This window comes from Schistocerca cancellata, chromosome 2 (assembly GCF_023864275.1).
Source record: "Schistocerca cancellata isolate TAMUIC-IGC-003103 chromosome 2, iqSchCanc2.1, whole genome shotgun sequence".
Taxonomy (NCBI): domain Eukaryota; kingdom Metazoa; phylum Arthropoda; class Insecta; order Orthoptera; family Acrididae; genus Schistocerca; species Schistocerca cancellata.
Genome location: NC_064627.1, coordinates 273,238,914 through 273,253,866, shown reverse-complemented (window position 1 = coordinate 273,253,866; position 14,953 = coordinate 273,238,914).

Genomic DNA, 14,953 nt, shown 5'->3' with positions numbered 1-14,953 from the left:
TTTCAGAAGGTTCAGGAAGAGGTCCAGACTCAAAAGCACGTCGAATTTGTCGGTCCGTTTAGCCGTTATTATTGAACACGTCCTTAAGATGTTGCAGCTCCTGTGATAAATTTCCAGCATCCGAGACAGCCAGGTGGACCGCTGAAATATTGTGCTCAGATTACTGTTTGATCCGTCTGGAAACGCGAAAAGAATCTGATATACTAATACGCCGGGAAAGTCTACATAGACAGCATCGTTTTTGTGATCGAAGTGTTATGGGGTGAAGAGGAATAATGTTGCATGCACGTGCTTACCTGCAAATTTTTGAACAAGATGTACTCAGCGGTCAACGTTGTTGTTGTGACACAATCATCCCTCCCCATGTGCGTCTTTTCAGAGTTAGATTCAGCCCTGACTTCATTTTTGCAAAAGACAGTGCCCTACAGCATCGAGCTGCACATGCGAAGGAGCTATTGGAACGAAAGGATGTTCGGCGAATGGAATGGCCTATTTGTTCCCCCGACTTAAATCGCATCGAGCACACGTGAGATGCGTTTGGAGACTACTGCAGCACGTCAGAATGCACCAACGACCATCCAGGAATTGCCAACCGCATTGGAGAGGAACGGAACGCCCTACACGTGAACTCATTAGCAATCATTTGCCCTGTATGGGATCACATTGCAGAACATGCTATGCCGTCTGTGGTGATCACACTACTAAGAACCATGTTCCACCGTTTGTGACATCTACGGGAGCAACAAAAATCGCAGGGACTTCAGTGTATATATTGACTCTGAATAAAAATTTAATTTCCGTTCGTCTCACTGAGTACTCCTTTCAGTTACCTTCTGTACTGTTCTGTGGCAGCTCTCTCTACGTATGGTCGAAGTTCCATGACTATGACACGTCATGCGAAAGTTACTTTCATCCTTAAGTTTTGTCCACCAGCGTACGTCTGTCCTGTCTAATGGTCGTCGCTTGGTGACATTCAAATCGTGCCTCCCCTTGAGTAAGATCCTTTTGAACCGATGGATTCCATATTCATATGACAGTTGTGGAACTCCAGCCACAGTAATTACTAACCGCTGAACGATACACTACAGTCTAGAAAGGAAACCATTCTGCCACTGTCAGATTCCGACACATGCCGGCAAAAACAACTCTCCTAACACGATCTTCTAACGAGCAACCAACATTCAAACGTGATTTCTAACTCAGCAGTCCGCAGCGTTATCTTTACATTGAAAATGCATAAGCCATTACTACAACTTATTTCGCCTGGCGTTAAAACAGTAATAATTTGAGTTATGAGAAAATGTTCTGTTTCGCTGTGTTAGGTCATAGTCCTCTTGATACGTCTTCGATGCTCGACGTTTCGACCCATCACCCGGGACGTTCTTTAGGTTCCCGCTGGTGTCCCTGAACGGCTTTAAAGCTGACAAAATTTTATCACGTATGGAAACGTCCATGAAATCCTGCATACTCACAATATTTTGAATGACCAAACATATGGCACATTTCACGCAAATTTAACGATTTCGTAATGCCGCCATTCCGGTATTCCTGATTTTATAGTCAGCATGTAGATCAATCTATTCCAGAAAGCTAACAGGCAATAGAGGTCCCAGGGTAGTGACCTATCCTGTAAGGCCATTGACCTCAGCCCTCGTGATCCGATATCCGAGACTGCAGTTCACTGGTCTCCCTAATGAGATCAGTGTAAGATGGCGGCTTCTGTCGGGGAGGGGGGGGGGGGGGGGGGAAATTCGCACGCTCCGTCACCACGCCGTTTCTGTGAGCTCCGTCACCTCTCTTGTGAGTACCTCAGTTCCACGGTTTCCGTTTTGCTTGAATACGGAGGAACGAATCGTCTCCAAATTGCCCTTATTGTAAATCTTCCGTGAAGCTCATTCGTGAATATTTTCCAGCAGTGTGACTCTATACATCTTTGGCGGGTTTCTGAATTCAAGGGGCACATGCAGAGCAAGACCAAATATCGCCACATCACCTTTCCTTTCTGACAGTTATTTCAACGGATTTGCGCTAAATGCATATTCCATGAGCACGAATATGTTATAGTGAGTGACATGCAAACCAAACATTCCCATTCTCATGCGTTCTAACTCCGTTATCTTTAATCGTATCGTATTCCCTCCTGTCTTACATTACATATGGCTCGCTTTACCAATCAAGCATACTTGTCTTACAAGGCTGAATGAAATATTTTAGTAACACAAATCGAGGATATTAAACAAGGTGTTACAGTGACGATTGTTTTTTGTTCAAGTGACACACCGCACATCTACATTCATATTTCCTCTTATGTATATATTTTTTGGCTTCGTACATACTGATAGTCTCTACGACCAGAACGTTTTCACTCAAAAAATTAACAGTTTTTAGCCGGTCGAAGTGGCCGTGCGCTTAAAGGCGCTGCAGCCAGGCACCGCAAGACCGCTACGGTCGCAGGTTTGAATCCTGCCTCGGGCATGGATGTTTGTGTTGTCCTTAGGTTAGTTAGGTTTAACTAGTTCTAAGTTCTAGGGGACTAATGACCTCAGCAGTTGAGTCCCATAGTGCTCAGAGCCATTTGAACCATTTTTAACAGTTTTTCCACAGGCTGTGTCTAGTCGAACGCCATCATTTTCTAAAGCAGCCAGTAATCGACTGTTTTAACCCTGTTCTTAGAAACCCCCCACACCGCGATCGGTTAAATCGACACCGTGACTGTAAGCCTAATTGATCGGAAATATGGCAGTCCATTCCGATTAACAGACGAAAATTGATATGCCAATGTGTATGTACTTCCATATCTGCTGTCTCCTCTCTTGCTCAGCTTTAAATCAAACAACACGTGCCAGTGTTCATGAATTATGGAGCAAGAAATAAATGTAGGACACATTTCTTTGAATGAAATGATAAAGACCCTAAGCTGTCGACAGGCGTTGATATACATCAAGGGGGCAATCGAAAATGTGTGCCCCCACCGGGACTCAACCCGGGAATCCTGCTTACATGGCAGACGCTATATCCATTGAGCCACCGAGTGCACAGAGGATAGTGTGACAGCAGGGATTTATCCCTTGCACGCTCCCCGTGAGACCCACATTACCAACTTAATGTCCACACACTTCATTCGCAGTGCCCCTGCCTATTACACTCATTACTCGCAGCAGACAATCTTACCGAGTCCCGTAAGAATTCGGGCAATGCGTGCGCATCCAGCACAGAAGAAGAAGGTCAGTGTCTGAAAGAACAAAATGTGTTCAAATGTGTGTGAAATTTTATGGGTCTTAACTACTAAGGTCATCAGTCCGTAAGCTTACACACTACTTAACCTAGATTATCCTGCGGACAAACACACACACCCATGCCCGAGGGAGGACTCGAACCTCCGCCGGGACCAGCCGCACAGTCCATGACTGCAGTGCCTTAGACCGCTCGGCTAATCCCGCGTTGCCTGAAACAACAGATACCATCTGCATATAGTTAGGGGTAACCGGCCATTGACCTTCTTCTTCTGTGCTGGATGCGCACGCATTGCCCGAACTTTTAAGGGACTCGGTAAGATTGTCTGCCGCAAATAATGAGTGTAATGGGCAGGGGCACTACGAATGTACTGTGTGGACATTAAGTTGGGAATGTGGGTCTCACGGCGAGCGTGCAAGTGATAATTGCCTGCAGTCGCACTCCCCTCCGTGCGCTTGGCGACTCAGATGGATACAGCGTCCGCCGTGTAAGCAGGAGATCCCGGGTTCGAGACCCAGTCGGAGCACTCATTTTCAATTGTCCCAGTTGATGTACATCATCAGGGTCTGTCCGAAAGAATAGATACCATCTTCATACATTTCTTGAGGCTGAAACGGTAGAAGTGTCTACTATTTCTGACAATAGTGGAAGTAAACACTAGAAAACAATACGGACACCAGTCCACTATGTACAGTTTAACAGCATCGCTAATTAGTTACACCATCAATGGCTCTCTTAATTAATAAAGGCACGTGATCTTACGATAATGTAAATGCACCACGTGTACAAGGTGAAAACAGCCATGTGCGACCAAGAAATAGGTTAATCTGATCAACAAAACACAGTTCACAGTAAAATTTGAAACTACTTTGTACTGAAATTACTGTGATTCAAAGAAGACGTACTCGAACATTCAAACGCATCATGAGACAGTAGCACTTACCTGTTCCTGTTTTCTCTGCCTCAGCTGATCAAAACTATTGAGATAACTTTTCTAAACAATACATGGAACAATTTTGCATTCAGAATAGTGATTCAGCACCGAAATCCTACTGGCTCAGCTATAAATATTCACACCTAAACGAAAAGTTAATAACACTTTGGGGCGTGTAGGATTTTTTTTTATTTTCCTCTGTTTCACTTTACATCGTAGAAGGGTAAATTTTTATGATTTCTTCAATCGAGACAGATCCAGCTGATTAAGACCTGTTGTTGTTGTTGTGGTCTTCAGTCCTGAGACTGGTTTGATGCAGCTCTCCATGCTACTCTATCCTGTGCAAGCTTCTTCATCTCCCAGTACCTACTGTAACCTACATCCTTCTGAATCTGCTTAGTGTATTCATCTCTTGGTCTCCCTCTACGATTTTTACCCTCCACGCTGCCCTCCAATGCTAAATTTGTGATCCCTCGATGCCTCAGAACATGTCCTACCAACCGATCCCTTCTTCTAGTCAAGTTGTGCCACAAACTTCTCTTCTCCCCAATCCTATTCAATACCTCCTCATTAGTTACGTGATCTACCCACCTTATCTTCAGCATTCTTCTGTAGCACCACATTTCGAAAGCTTCTATTCTCTTCTTGTCCAAACTAGTTATCGTCCATGTCTCACTTCCATACATGGCTACACTCCATACAAATACTTTCAGAAACGACTTCCTGACACCTAAATCTATATTCGATGTTAACAAATTTCTCTTCTTGAGAAACGCTTTCCTTGCCATTGCCAGTCTACATTTTATATCCTCTCTACTTCGACCATCATCGGTTATTTTACTCCCTAAATAGCAAAACTCCTTTACTACTTTAAGTGTCTCATTTCCTAATCTAATTCTCTCGCCATCACCCGACTTAATTTGACTACATTCCATTATCCTCGTTTTGATGTTCATCTTATATCCTCCTTTCAAGACACTGTCCATTCCGTTCAACTGCTCTTCCAAGTCCTTTGCTGTCTCTGACAGAATTACAATGTCATCGGCGAACCTCAAAGTTTTTACTTCTTCTCCGTGAATTTTAATACCTACTCCTAATTTTTCTTTTGTTTCCTTTACTGCTTGCTCAATATAAAGATTGAATAACATCGGGGAGAGGCTACAACCCTGTCTCACTCCTTTCCCAACCACTGCTTCCCTTTCATGCCCCTCGACTCTTATAACTGCCATCTGGTTTCTGTACAAATTGTAAATAGCCTTTCGCTCCCTGTATTTTACCCCTGCCACCTTCAGAATTTGAAAGAGAGTATTCCAGTCAACATTGTCAAAAGCTTTCTCTAAGTCTACAAATGCTAGAAACGTAGGTTTGCCTTTTCTTAATCTTTCTTCCAAGATAAGTCGTAAGGTCAGTATTGCCTCACGTGTTCCAACATTTCTACGGAATCCAAACTGATCTTCCCCGAGGTCGGCTTCTACCAGTTTTTCCATTCGTCTGTAAAGAATTCGCGTTAGTATTTTGCAGCTGTGACTTATTAAACTGATTGTTCGGTAATTTTCACATCTGTCAACACCTGCTTTCTTTGGGATTGGAATGATTATATTCTTCTTGAAGTCTGAGGGTATTTCGCCTGTTTCATACATCTTGCTCACCAGATGGTAGAGTTTTGTCAGGACTGGCTCTCCCAAGGCCGTCAGTAGTTCTACTGGAATGTTGTCTACTCCGGGGGCCTTATTTCGACTCAGGTCTTTCAGTGCTCTGTCAAACTCTTCACGCAGTATCTTATCTCCCATTTCATCTTCATCTACATCCTCTTCCATTTCCATAATATTGTCCTCGAGTACATCGCCCTTGTATAAACCCTCTATATACTCCTTCCACCTTTCTGCTTTCCCTTCTTTGCTTAGAACTGGGTTGCCATCTGAGCTCTTGATATTCATACAAGTGGTTCTCTTCTCTCCAAAGGTCTCTTTAATTTTCCTGTAGGCAGTATCTATCTTACCCCTAGTGAGACAAGCCTCTACATCCTTACATTTGTCCTCTAGCCATCCCTGCTTAGCCATTCTGCACTTCCTGTCGATTTCATTTTTGAGACGTTTGTATTCCTTTTTGCCTGCTTCATTTACTGCATTTTTATATTTTCTCCTTTCATCAATTAAATTCAATATTTCTTCTGTTACCCAGGGATTTCTATTAGCCCGCGTCTTTTTACCTACTTGATCGTCTGCTGCCTTCACCACTTCATCCCTCAGAGCTACCCATTCTTCTTCTACCGTATTTCTTTCCCCCATTCCTGTCAATTGTTCCCTAATGCTCTCCCTGAAACTCTCTACAACCTCTGGTTCTTTCAGTTTATCCAGGTCCCATCTCCTTAAATTCCCACCTTTTCGCAGTTTCTTCAGTTTCAATCTGCAGTTCATAACCAATAGATTGTGGTCAGAATCTACATCTGCCCCAGGAAATGTCTTACAATTTAAAACCTGGTTCCTAAATCTCTGTCTTACCATTATATAATCTATCTGAAACCTGTCAGTATCTCCAGGCTTCTTCCATGTATACAGCCTCCTTTCATGATTCTTGAACCAAGTGTTAGCTATGATTAAGTTATGCTCTGTGCAAAATTCTACAAGGCGGCTTCCTCTTTCATTCCTTCCCCCCAGTCCATATTCACCTACTATGTTTCCTTCTCTCCCTTTTCCTAATGACGAATTCCAGTCACCCATCACTATTAAATTTTCGTCTCGCTTCACTACCTGAATAATTTCTTTTATCTCGTCATACATTTCATCTATTTCTTCATCATCTGCAGAGCTAGTTGGCATATAAACTTGTACTACTGTAGTAGGCATGGGCTTTGTGTCTATCTTGGCCACAATAATGCGTTCACTATGCTGTTTGTAGTAGCTAACCCGCACTCCTATTTTTTTATTCATTATTAAACCTACTCCTGCATTACCCCTATTTGATTTTGTATTTATAACCCTGTAATCACCTGACCAAAAGTCTTGTTCCTCCTGCCACCGAACTTCACTAATTCCCACTATATCTAACTTTAACCTATCCATCTCCCTTTTTAAATTTTCTAACCTACCTGCCCGATTAAGTGATCTGACATTCCACGCTCCGATCCGTAGAACACCAGTTTTCTTTCTCCTGATAACGACGTCCTCTTGAGTAGTCCCCGCCCGGAGATCCGAATGGGGGACTATTTTACCTCCGGAATATTTTACCCAAGAGGACGCCATCATCATTTAATCATACAGTAGAGCTGCATGTCCTCGGGAAAAATTACGGCTGTAGTTTCCCCTTGCTTTCAGCCGTTCGCAGTACCAGCACAGCTAGGCCGTTTTGGTTAATGTTACAAGGCCAGATCAGTCAATCATCCAGACTGTTGCCCCTGCACATACTGAAAAGGCTGCTGCCCCTCTTCAGGAACCACATGTTTGTCTGGCCTCTCAACAGATACCCCTCCGTTGTGGTTGCACCTACGGTACGGCCATCTGTATCGCTGAGGCACGCAAGCCTCCCCACCAACGGCAAGGTCCATGGTTCATGGGGGGGATTAAGACCTATGAAGGATAAAACCAAAAGCAACACGAAATATTTAATTAGTAATTTTTATTTTTCGTGAAGTTTACGGAACTGCATCATCTACAAAATAGTGTCCAGCAGACCTAACCTATTTTTAGCGCGTCCCAATTTGTAATGTGAACGTTGCCTCCATTAGTTTTGGTTTCGTTTTTTCTGTTATAAAACGCTTCCTTTTTAAGTCATTTTTTCCTTTCAAGCAATAAAGAAAATCCACACAAGACTAAATGAGGTGAGCTGGGTAAGTGCGAACACAGTGTCTTTATGTTTGGCCAAAAACTGCCAAACACACAACGCTCTGTTCATGCAGCATTGTGATGATGGATGGGCAACCAAGCAGCCGTCAAGATAGAAGTGTTTTTCTTGTGCAATGCGTCATGCTATCAATATATCATTTAAAATAGTAAACCGGTCATAACACATGATAAACGACGGAAAGAAGACATAAAAAACAGGCTAGCGCAGGCAAAGAAGACATTCCTAGCAAAAGATGTCTACTACCAAAGGTCGCCTTTAATATGAGGCATAACTTTTTGAGAATGTACCTTTGGTGCATATCATTGCATGACAGTGAATCATGGGCTATGGGTATGCCAGGAAATAACAAAATATAAGCTTTTGAGATGTGGTACAGAAGGATATCGAGAATTAAATTGTCAGAATGAGGGGGTTTTCCACAGTTTCGTCGATGAGATGAACATGTTGAACACATTCACAAGAGGAAGGCGCTGGGTGACAGGATGTATGTAAAGACATCAAGGAATAACATCCGTAGTACCAGAGAGAGCTTTAGATTCTGAAAGCTGTAGGGGTAGTCAGATACTGAAAGGTATACAAAATATAACTGAGGATCTCAGTCATCTACCTACTCAAATTTTACATTTCTCTAAATAGCAGTGATCCTCGGAGCAGATTTTTCCAAACGGGAATATGAACAGAATCTTAATGCTTCGTACTGTCATGTCAAAAATTGCAGAGTTGCGGAATACAAAAAATATTTGTAAGATTTATGTGTTTATTGATTTAGCTTCTGAAGCTCTTAGACGGAACGTCTGCAGTTCTGAGATAATAATAAACATATTTAGAATTTTTCAACTAATAATAATAATAATAATAATAACAATAACATCACATCACAGCCAATACAGATTAAGCGTGGAATATACCAAGGAGACTCATTAAGTCCTTTCTGGTTCTGTCTTGCTCTGAAACCACTATCCAACATGCTAAATAATACAAATTATGGATATAATATTACTGGAACATACCCACACAAAATCACACATATGCTATACATGGATGATCTAAAACTACTGGCAGCAACCAATCAACAACTCAACCAATTACTAAAGATAACAGAAGTATTCAGCAATGATATAAATATGGCTTTTGGAACAGACAAATGTAAGAAAAATAACATAGTCAAGGGAAAACACACTAAACACGAAGATTACATATTGAATAACCACAGTGACTGCATAGAAGCGATGGAAAAAACAGATGCCTATAAATATCCAGGACACAGATAAAAAATAGGAATAGATAATACAAATATTAAAGAAGAACTAAAAGGAAAATGTAGACAAAGACTAACAAAAGTACTGAAAACAGAATTGACAGCAAGAAACAAGACAAAAGCTATAAATACTTATGCTATACCAATCTTGACCTACTCATTTGGAGTAGTGAAATGGAGTAACACAAACCTAGAAGCACTCAATACAATTACACTTTCACAATGCCACAAATATAGAATACATCACATACATTCAGCAACAGAAAGATCCACATTAAGCAGAAAGGAAGGAGGAAGGGCATTCATCGACATAAAAAACCTACATTATGGACAGGTAGACAATTTAAGAAAATTCTTTGTAGAACGATCAGAAACTAGCAAAATACACAAAGCAATCACTCATATAAATACATCGGCTACACCACTGCAATTTCATAACCACTTCTACAACCCTTTAGATCACATAACATCAACAGATACGAAGAAAGTAAATTGGAAGGGGAAGGCACTACATGGCAAGCACCCGTATCATCTAACACAGACACACATCGATCAAGACGCATCCAACACATGGCTAAGAAAAGGCAATATATACAGTGAGACAGAAGGATTCATGATTGAAATACAGGATCAAACAATAAACACCAGATATTACAGCAAGCATATTATTAGAGATCCCAATACCACAACAGATAAATGCAGACTTTGCAAACAACAAATAGAAACAGTAGATCACATCACAAGTGGATGTACAATACTAGCAAATACAGAATACCCCAGAAGACATGACAATGTAGCAAAAATAATACATCAACAACTTGCCATAAAACATAAACTAATAAAACAACACGTTCCCACATACAAGTATGCACCACAAAATGTACTGGAGAATGATGAATACAAATTATACTGGAACAGAACCATTATAACAGATAAAACAACACCACATAACAAACCTGACATCAATCTCACCAATAAAAAGAAGAAATTAACACAACTAATCGAAATATCCATACCCAATACAACAAATATACAGAAGAAAACACGAGAAAAAATTGAAAAATACATCCAACTGGTTGAGGAAGTCAAGGACATGTGGCATCAGGATAAAGTTAACATTATACCGATTATACTATCAACTACAGGAGTCATACCACACAATATCCACCAGTACATCAACGCAATACAGCTACATCCAAACGTATATATACAACTACAGAAATCCGTAATTATTGATACGTGTTCAATAACCCGAAAGTTCCTAAATACAATGTAACATATACCGTACAGTTAAAAGGAAGTCACGCTTCATGAAGGTCCGCGTCACTTTCCATTTTTAACCAGACCTGAGGTCTGAGAAAAATAGAAATAATAATAATAATAAACCCCGTGGAGGCTCGGGAAAAGAATAGGCCTTCGGTATGTTCTGCCAGTCGTAAAAGGCGACGAAAAGAACAAACCACTAACAGGGCTAACCCCCCTTTTAGTGTGATTAGTTGGTTCAGGACAGAACTAATGAAGCCTCGGACAAGCGCTGTCATGGTTGGGGACAACGCTTGAACCCTATGCCCGCCCACAATGGTAACGACACTGCTAGCCACAGGTAAAACGATTTAAATCCAAATAGAGGTGTTTTGCAGGACATGCATCCTGTAACCACTCTAGAAGGAATACAAAGACAGAGGATGAGATGGTCAGATGAAGTTAACTGACACCTCATGTTCTGTTATTACCAAGCAACAAACTTAGGAACCAACACAGCTGGATACAGATCACAAGTATACACAACATTTATTACCAGATACCCAGAATTAAAATTTTTAACAGAACAACGACTAGCTGACCATATTCGTGTAATAATCAAAAATAACAGGATACCCCAGTCAGAATTAGAAAACATCAAACAACAAGTACAACAAATACTGGAACAAAATAACGTGCAATCAGAAGAGGAAGAAAATACAGTAATGGAAAACATCCCAGAGCAAACAAACAAAGAACACCACGCATCAATTAAACAATGAGAGGAAAACGAAATCATAAGACAACCACCAGAACCATCACAAATAGAACACGAGGTGACACACATGATAGATATAGAAGAAAAATTTCAGTTGACGTATATAGAAACTAAGACACAAATACAGACATTAGACCATTCTTGCATAGACCACCAATAACCCACAAGTTGAAACAACAATAACAACTATCAACACAATCATACACAACAAAATAAATGAAAATACAACTTTGGAAGAGTTACAACTACTGGTTTATGTAGGAGCACTCACTACGCTAAATATACACACTAGGCAGGGATCAGAACCAACCAAGACACAGAAGAAACCCACAAAACCAGCATGGCAACACAGGCTACAGATCAGAATAGAAAAACTGAGAAAAGACTTTGGTCAGCTAACACAATTTATAAGAAATGAAATATCAGACAAAAAACGAAAAAGGTTAAGTAAAATCTCACAACAAGAAGCGATAGAGCAATTAGATGAAAAGAAGCAGAAATTACAAGCATTGGCCAAACGACATAGAAGATACAAAAAAAAGTGAAAATAGAAGGAAACAAAACCAAACATTCAATACAAACCAAAAGAAAATGTACCAGACAGTAGATAACACACACATTAAAAAAGACAATCCACCAAACATAACAGACATGGAACACTTCAGGAGCAACATATAGTCAAACCCGGTACAACATAACAGACACGCACGGTGGATACAAGCAGAAATTGGAAAAAGAAAACGCTACATGGCAAGCACCCGTATCATCTAACACAGCCACACATCGATCAAGACGCATCCAACACATGGCTAAGAAAAGACTTTCATACGAAAGTGGAGAAGATGGCAAAAGGGCGAACTGACGCGCTACCTAGAGCAAGCGCGGGAAGTAAGTCACACAGTCTGTAGGCAGCAGTCATTGAGGCAATTTCTTAGTAGAGCAGGAGAAGCTTTGTCAGCAAAATTGCACAAAATTTCCTCGGATGAAGACTGCAAACGGCTTACGGCGTAGATGCGAGTTGTTGGGCTACTGTATGTAAAACTGAATAACGCCAAGGAGAGAAATTGAGCCCATACAACAAGATACTAGCAGGCCGTACTGTGGGTAGTGTAGCGACTATAATTGTTCGCCACACCCAAGCCTACAGCCACCCGATAAGATATACTGGTATTCTACTTTTGTACAGCGTGAACCATTAATTTAAACTGTGTTTTATTAATCATTCTTGAACTTTAAAGAAACTGGCTCACCCTGTTATTTCATCCTAATCATACACATATATAGGGCTCCTTCCTGGCGTTTGATTAATCCGAGTGTCCTGTTTAACAGACTTATGAAGCGCCAAGTTAATATAAAGAGGCACCATTTAAAGTTTTTTGTGTAAATAATGAGAAAGTTTGTTTTAACTATTGCAAAGTGTTATAGTAAAGGTTTGCTTACGTAAAATTCAGTCAGAGTGAAGCCAAGTTACTATAATCTATTAAATGACTAAACAGAGTTAGTTCAAAGAATAATAGCTTTTTAAAGTGTGTGGCAACATAGAGACAGGTTTTCTGTTGTTTAGGTAAAAGCATACTAAATTACAATACTAGTTGTAAGATTACACTGTCCTACCTGTCCCACATGTGGCTGAGTTGAGCTCCCATCAGATGACGTGAAAAAGATTGAAATCCTGGATTTTGACAGTCGGGTTCTCGACTCGCAAAAAGCCCCACTGGTATGAAGACGATCACTCAGATTTACAGGCAGTCACGGGAGAGACAGAACTGGCTAACAAGCTGATGGTTGCCCTCCAGTTGTATTGACGAGACTTCAGTCAGCTTTACCGAGCGAGGTGGCGCAGTGGTTAGCACACTGGACTCGCATTCGGGAGGACGACGGTTCAATCCCGTCTCCGGCCATCCTGATTTAGGTTTTCCGTGATTTCCCTAAATCGCTTCAGGCTAATGCCGGGATGGTTCCTTTGGAAGGGCACGGCCGATTTCCTTCCCCATCCTGCCCTCACCCGAGCTTGCGCTCCGTCTCTAATGACCTCGTTGTCGACGGGACGTTAAACACTAATCTCCTCCTCTCCTCCTTCAGTCAGCTTGTAGAACCTCGCTGAAAGGTATGACGTACGGGAAGAGTGATTCCTCTGTCCTCGTCCATTACCGAGCGACAGTGTTTTATCATTTCACGTAACATTGCTTAGGACTGGAACCACTGATCAGGTGTGGCCTTGAAGTGTTCTAGATACAAAGCGTATGGTTTGTCAAACCTTAAGGTTGGCTAAGTAAGTGAGGAAACTGTTGAGTCATACAGCTAATCCGGTGAACAAACTAAAGACTGAACTGTTGGTCTCATGGTGTTAGCATCGGCTCCGCATGAGGTAAAGTACCAGTTAACTTTCCCAATAAATTATTGTAGCTCTTTAAAAGAGACGCCTGGTTGTGTGAAATAGGATTTCTCTGTGGTTCTCAATCCATCAAAGCAGGAGGGAAAGATTATGATACCTTGAAGATAACTTTTAGTCACAAACGACGATACTCAGGATGGCGGATGAGGAAGACTGCCTTCATAGAATGATCTGAAGGAATATAGGTATATTTATAACCTTCAAAAGCAAGCATCCTCTTCCACCCAGCAAATTGACTTTCATTTCGTGTCTATCAATGATTCGATGCTTCCTTTACTTGAAGGAATGATATTCAACTTGTCTTTCGCACGTCTAATAGTCGGAATGGATCTTTGAATAATAACGCCCTGACGTCTAATTTAGCAAAACTTTAGAATGGCGACAACGGCAGATCCGTGACGACCATACGAAAACCAAATACAATTTTTATGAACTTATTTGTTCTCCTTACGGACTCCATGACAGGTTCTTTGTAATTTCATGCTTTTCATCTGCGGTTTTGTTGAAGTTGTATGGCAATAAAAGAAGGAATTTCCAACATCAGTTTATTACAGCTAACCTCAGTATATTGATTAAAAATGGGACATGATTAGCCTACCACAATTTAATATTATATCTGCATGAACACACATTTAAGCAGTAAAGTCTGTCAATAAGTAATCGACAAACTAAAGGGGGAGAGTTCCACAGTCTGGCCATTACAAAGAGAAAATCATTTTAGTGCTTACAGAGAAATGGAGAGGATTAATACGCTGTCGTCGTTGAAGATAGATAAACCGGGAGATAACTCACAGGAAAGGTAGAATGGTAAAAGATGGTTCCTCCTGCATGTTAGGTAATCATTGGAGCTGTCATCAGACGATCTGTAACTTACTATAGTGCACATGATGCGTTCCTCAGTCACGAATAATTGTTTTTATGATAGCAGTACTGAAACCAAACACTCGCCAAATGATTTTTAAATTATTAACAATGCAACAAGATTGTGTCTTGCAAAAAAATTAACGATTACAAAAATATTTACATCATTCTCGTAATACTTGATCATACAAAGGGGAAAGAAATGTATGAAAAGCGGACGAATTTCCTTAACGTGGTTACCAAATGTTTCCACATGCATGAAATCTAACTAAAAGACAAATCTCACGTGCCGAGTCCAATCAATGAAATTCACACACAAAAGGGAAAAAAATGGGCATAATAACAGATAGGAGAATTAGAAAAGGCTAATGCTTGTGTACTGGGTTTCTGACTTAACACATGCCTCGC